We start from the raw sequence: 7,550 nt of genomic DNA, 5'->3' as shown, positions 1-7,550 counted from the left end.
TGAACTGAGGGTTGAGGGGGAAGGGGGAGGGGGGAAAAGAGGTGGTGGTGATGGTGGAGGGCACTTAAGGGGAGGAGCACTGGGTGTTGTATGGAAAACAATTTGACAATAAAATATTATGGAGGAAAAAAAAGAAAAAAAAAAGAAATTCAGGGAATATTATTATATTTTCCTAAAATTTCCTTGGTAGTTTCAAGGAAAGCAGTGTACCAATCCCCCGAAACTATGTCTGTGGGTAAACAATTAACTTCAAACAATGTCACACCCGCAAAGAGCTAAGGAAAGAGGATGTGAGAGTGGTTTTGTTGTTGTTGTTGTTGTTGTTGTTAATAGCGGCTCTCTCCTAAAAAATGATCCCTTAAAATAAAATTCCATGAAATAAACATTAAGAATTTAAACTTGTGTAAGTTACATGTGTGGCTATTTGAAAAGTTTTAGATTCCATACCTTTATTATTTCCATTTTTTATTAATGTTGGAAAAAAGATTTTCTGCAATGTTATTCAAATAAATCTTTGTCATCAAAGAGTACTTTGTTTTCTTTATTTCAAATTTAATTTCTATGTTAGCTGACTAAATTACCTGGGAACAAGTTTTCTTTATTCACAATAAAAAATAAAATGATTTCTGTGGAGGTATTTTTCACTGAATAAAAAAAATTACTATGTGTTTTAATATTATTTTTTAATTAAAGACTCCATGACAATTTTAATAAGAAATATATTATTATTCAATGAACTACCTTGGAGTCATTTTAGATATTTTTCATATATATATATATACATACATATATATATACAAATATATTTAAATTTTTCATTATTGGATACATATTAAGCTGTGAACATAAAACATAATTTTATTTACAAAGTAATGGAGAATTTGTATTATTTTTAAGGCAAATCATTTAAATAATTTGATTCTTATATATTTATCTTCAAGTTCAAAGCTCAAACCAAATAGGATTTTTTTGGTAAATTTGAATATATTGTTATATAATGACTTTCCTTATTTGTTTTTGTGTATATGTGTATATATGACTGATATTTATATAAGGTCTCTATTGAAAGGAAGAACAAAGAAAGTACAGGAAAAATGGATATAAAAACTGTAAGTGACAAAGAAAACTTAATTTAAGGATACTGGGGCATTTCATGTAACAAACAAACAAACAAAAATCCCAAAAACTGAGCATCCATATTTTAGGAATGATTAGAATTGGTTTATTTCTGGAGACTTGAGCAGCAGGTATTCCTGTATATTTCAAATTGCCTCTTAAATTTCTATGTTCCTGAAAATACTATTGGCCTCGCACTGACCCATCTGCTTAATCCTAGACCAAACTACAAAACCATGGATACTGGAAACCACTCCAATGATAGGAAGGGAAATCTCAAAAAAGCTAAACTAAGCATAAGTTTCAGTAGATGTCTATTATAAATTCCCCAAGACAAAGGGGAGAGGGAAAAAGCATAAACAATTCTCTATAATTTTTTCTCAAGAGATTGCACATATGGAAGAATTATTTTTTCTTGGCTCTTCCAACTATCCTATGTTTGAAATAGGGCATATTCAATATTGACCCAAGTTGTTGGGCTATTATCATTGAAATAGTTTTAATCTGGTTTGGAAATGGTGCTTTAAATTAAGCATTCTATATATGGTGATGAACATTTTTCAACCTTGAAACGCTAGAATTATGTAGAGCAACATTGATAGAAGATAGATAATTATGTTCCATGAATGACTTGGTTAATATGCTATTTCCTTTCATATATCTTATATTCCAATACACGGTGAAGAAGAAATGGCAGGAAGAAAAATATAACTAACTTTAATGATTATCTAAAGACCACATTCCAAAGCCTTAGGCTCATTTATAATGTATGCACATGTTTACTATTCAAACTGATACTGTAGATTTCATGCCACTGATGAATAACACTGAGGATATGCAACCCTGCAAATTAATTTAAAAATATTTACTAATTCTTAATCCAACTCTTGTAGATTGTTGGCATTTAAGAATATTGTTCCAGCTTTGGCCTTTCTTTTTTTTTAATATAATGTTCCACATTTTTATGTAAAAATCGTTCAATTATTCAATAACCACATTTTGTTGTCCTTTTTAATACAGTACAAGCTAAAAAACCTTCCATATTTTAAAGCACCTTCTGTATTCTTAGTTATGACAATAATACATGCTGTTATTTTCATATTATCCTTAACATTTCAGTATACTTATTAAAACACCTATATTTCTACTAACAGACAGAATCTGTCTATATCTATTAATCGCTCTATCTAACCTAAAATACATATAACATAATATTTCCCATGCCGACCGTGGTATTTTTTTAAGCTTATTTATTTATTTTTCTTGAAAGAGAGAGAGTAAGACAGCATGAGTTGGGGAGAAGCTGAGAGAGAATGAGAGAGAGAATCCCTAGCAGGCTCCTCACTGTCAGCACAGAGCCTGACACAGGGCTTGATTCCACGAACCATAAGATCATAACCTGAGCTGACATCAAGAGCCATCCAGGCACTCCACCATATTAACCATTTCAAAACACATAATTAAGTGGCATTTAATATGTTCACACTGTTGTGCAGCCATTAGTACTACCTAGTTCCTGAATATTTTTATCACCTCAAAGAGAAACCTGGACCTACTGAACAGTTACTCCCACTCCCTCCCTCATTCAGTCTCTAGAAACTACCAATCTGCTTCCTATCTCCATGGATTTGCATATTCTGGTATTGATATGAATGGAAACAAATGATATGTGCCATTTATGTCTAAGTTCTGTCACTTAGCATAATGTTTTATTTTTTAAAAAGCAAACAAAGAAATAGAGCATGATGTTCACTGTTGAAATTTAAACATACTTTTTGAGTAAGTAAATTTGTGTGCTGAGGAAAGCTTTAGTACATATAGAGTCAGCTGATAGAAGAATATGCTTACTCTAAATTTCATTTGGTATGTGTATGTGACTCAGTAGAGCGAAAGTAGTTTTGATTTTGTTTCTGGTAAATTGTAGCAGATGTCCCTGCTGCCAATGTCATCTTGGAATTAATTTACTATTTCTTCTTTTTCCCAGTCTCACTCTTTTTTGTACTAAGTAGGTAACAAGAAAAAGAAAATTCACTCTCAGATGGCTTAAGATTAAGACATTTTAGAATATTTGAGTCATTGGGAGAGCCCTGTTATGAACCATTCACATTTTACAAATAAGCTGTTTAAAACTAAAAGTGTAAATAAGCCACTGATAATGTAATTTCCAGGCAAATGAAGAATAAAATACCTCAGAAGGTAGGAAATAAATACAGATGTGTATTTGTAAAAATTTGAATAGCATTATTTGTTACATTACCTCATTTATGAAGAAGCAGTATTATTTCTTCCAACCTCAAAATGTCAAAAATATTTGGAAAGCTTTTTGTTGTTTCTTCTTTTACTTGTTAGTTTGCTTTCTTCATTTCTTAGCTGAGAACTTACTATTTTTGTATTCTACTTATAAGACTATAAAAACAAAAATAATTGTTTTAAAGTGATAACTATTTTCTTGTACTTTGGAATATTATATTTTACAAATGTGTCCATATCAGAACAGAATCCGAAATGAGATCCATGTTCCCTGTGTTCCCATTTATATGTCTATGGAATATAAGATGCCATTTTTAAGTATATTTATTTTTTTAATAGTAAAAGGCACGCGAGATAATAACAATAAATATAACCATATGTGAAGGGTGATTAGAAAATAGGGCAAAAAATAGCCTTCAAATTTGAAGAAAAACATTTTGGGAGTGGGCAAATTAATAAAATCAATGTAGAATTCATGTGAATGAGAGAGGATATTTTATAAATCAGAAGAAGCATATTAAGTTTATCCTAATAAGATAGGATAAACTTCTTGTACCTAAGAAATTGATTTACTAAGGAAAACTAGTTAATTGCATTAAGAGATTTTTGTAAATAATATCAACATAATAGTTTTAAACAGAAGTCTTAGGTAAGGGGCTTTCATGTAAATTTTCATTTTTGGCAATATTAATCAATGAGACACTAATATATGAAACCATAGCAGTTTCTTCTTAAAGAAGTTCATTCTCCTACAAGTCAGAAAACAAGTCAGCAGGTTTGTCATCACCTGAATGAATTGTTAATTAAGATAATCTGATTCGGTTCTATATTCTTGCTTATTAAAGTAAATGACAAGTTTGGCCATCCAACACTCTCACATTTTTTTATTTAAGCTAATTAGTCCATAAAAATGTAACTGATTTCTTTAACCTTGTTTGGACACATGTGCTAAAGTTGCTAAATAATTCTGTTGGAATTATCATTTTTCCAAGTTTCGGGGTGATTGTTTCTCTTCCTGCTGGATGTGAACAGGAAAAAACACACAAGTCTGATGGTAACTTACACATATATAAAGGGACCTAAACTTAGTGATGAAAAAATCACTGAAGATACGAGAATAGAGAATCTGAAAGAATATGCATTCTCAATGACATACTTGACGTCCAGACTTAATGATTCCTTTAGGTAATTTTTTTTCCTATGGACTTCAACTATGTAGGCTATCAAATTCCCTTTATATTAAATCTAGTATGAATTAGGTTTTATAGTAGGTAATGGCTTCTTCATTTATTTGCTCGCTGTGGCAGAAATTTTTGGTGGTCTACAATAATATACCATTATCCTTTTCCTCCTCCATGTATATATATGTAGTGTGTCAAAATGTTGACTACAAATACATCTTCCTGTTTTTCTTATAAGTATGTATGTAAACCTATGTCCTGGCCAATGTGATATGAGCAGAAATAAATTACTGGCGAAAACAGTAAGAAAACAATGAAGACAGGTTACTTATCTCTCTATTCTGAGGCTTGAAATGAAGACACAGTAGTGACAACCTTGAAGATAAATGTCTCAGTTTAGTAAGATTTGGGAGAAAGCCACCAGTTGTTGTGTTGTTACCATATATTCTTTTCTTTTAGGTATTATTCTATTTTTAAGCATTTATTTTAATTCCAGTTAGTTAATGTACAGTGTAATATTAGTTTCAAGTGAACAATACAGTGTTTCAGGACTATCATACAAGACCTGGTGCTCGTCAAAACAGGTGCACTCCTTAATCCTCATCATAGTTTGGTTTTATTTAAGATTTATTATAGATCAATTTAAGGAAATTAATTCATACTTCCAATCTGGTAAGAATTTGATTAGTTGCAAAAAAAATTTGATTAACTGCCCAATACAATGCCACTTCCTTCACAAAAATAAAGTAATGCTGCTCTTTAGTGATGACACAGAAAGACATAGGGGTAACTTGATGGTAGCAAGACATTACAAACACAAAAGGAGCCAAATCTAGTATTTCTACCACAAGTCTATTATGATGCACATCAAATGGTCACAAAATCAGACTAACAAAGCTCTCCCAAGAACCAGAGCTTGAGAAATACTATAGATTATGCCCCTCTTGGGGACAGTCATCATGATATGATCATGTTAAAGTTTCCAAAAAGTTGTCTGCAAAGAAACATGTTCTGTTTTGCCTATTGCAGCATTTACTATGCTTGTGAGACCATGAAAGCCCTTACTATTTTTATTTATCCATAACATCTATCTATATTCTGTAATAGCATTACAAATTATAGTACCCTTTGGGTTATATAAGTTTATAAAAACCCAACTTTTAAACAATACACCTGCAAGACTAGTATACATATATATTACCTATATCTGATATGTTATACAATCACTATTGTACTTAAGTATTATATACATTGTATAACATATATGAAACAGGTGATATAACATAATTTTTTAAATTACTTTTTATTTATTCATGGTATAAAAATTCCACATTCATATCAGACAAAGTAGAATTAAAAGCAAAGAAAATTACTAGGAATAAAAAGTGACATTACATAATGTAAAAGAGTCAACTCACTAGTAGACAAAAGTGTTCTAAATGTGCATGCACCAAAGCAAAAAGCTTCAAAATACATGAAGCAAAACCTTATATAAAAGGAGAAATGGATAAGTTTATAATTATAGATGGAAATTTTCAACACTCCTCTCCCAGTATTTGATAGAACAAGTATACAGAAATTCAGTAAGGATGTAAAAGAACTGAACAAAATTATCAATCACCTGGACCAAAGTGACACTTATTTATAGAAAATTTCACTTAGCTGCAGCAAAATACTCAAATTTTCTCAAATGGATATAGCATGTTCATTAATATTATACTACATCCTGGATATTAAAACACACTTTTATAAATTTAAAAGAAAGTAACACAAACTATGTTCTCTGACAATAATGGAATTAATCTAGATATTAATTACAGAAACACATCTTGAAATTTCCCAAACTCTTAAAAATGAAAACATTTCTGAATAATCCATGGGTCAAAAAGAAAGTACCAAGAGAGATAAGAAAATATTTTGAACTGAAAACATGAAAATCCAGCAAACCAAATTTGCAAGATGCCCAGTCAATACACCAACTGAAAACACAATTGCCAGATTGTATTTAAAAAAACAAGAACCACCCATATGCTGTTGACAATTATCTATGATTAGGGATTAATGTATAGCATTAAATGCTTGTATGGACCTCTTTCCTCTGAGAGACCTCAAGTCAGTAACCTACAATTCAATGTTAAGAAAACAGAAGAAAATAGAAAATAGACTAAAATGAGTTCAACAGGTCATTTTCACATCTGGCCTTTAAATAGCTAGTGAACTTATGTGTGGTAGAAAAGATGTTTAAAGTTACTCTTTTTTTTTTTTTTTTAGTTTGTTACTTTTTTTTAAATAGTTTATTGTCAAATTGGTTTCCATACAACACCCAGTGCTCTTCCCCACAAGTGCCCTCCTCCATCACCACCACCTCTTTTCCTCCCTCCCCCTCCCCCTTCAACCCTCAGTTCATTTTCAGCATTCAATAGTCTCTCAAGTTTTGCATCCCTCTCTCTCCCCAACTCTTTTTCCCTCTTCCCCTCCCCCTGGTCCTCCATTAGGTTTCTCCTGTTTTCCTGTTAGACCTATGAGTGCAAACATATGGTTTCTGTCTTTCTCTGTCTGGCTTATTCCACTTAGCATGACACCCTCAAGGTCCATCCACTTTCCTACAAATGGCCATATGTCATTCCCTCTCATTGCCATGTAGTACTCCATTGTGTATATATACCACTTCTTGATCCACTCATCAGGTGATGGACATTTAGGCTCTTTCCATGTTTTGGCTATTGTTGACATTGCTGGTAGGAACACTGGGGTACATGTACTCCTATGCATCAGCATTTCTGTATCTCTTGGGCAAATCCCTAGCAGTGCTATTGCTGGGTCATAGGGGAGTTCTATGGATAGTTTTTTGAGGAACCTCCACACTGTTTTCCAGAGCGGCTGCACCAGTTTATATTCCCACCAGTAGCGTAGGAGGGTGCCCATCTCTCCACACCCTCGCCAGCATCTATAGTCTCTTGATGTGTTCATTTTAGCCACTCTGACTGGCGTGAGGCAATATCT

The sequence above is a fragment of the Suricata suricatta genome, chromosome 13, assembly GCF_006229205.1.
Source record: "Suricata suricatta isolate VVHF042 chromosome 13, meerkat_22Aug2017_6uvM2_HiC, whole genome shotgun sequence".
In the NCBI taxonomy this organism is placed as follows: domain Eukaryota; kingdom Metazoa; phylum Chordata; class Mammalia; order Carnivora; family Herpestidae; genus Suricata; species Suricata suricatta.
Note: the sequence above shows the minus strand (reverse complement) of the source record.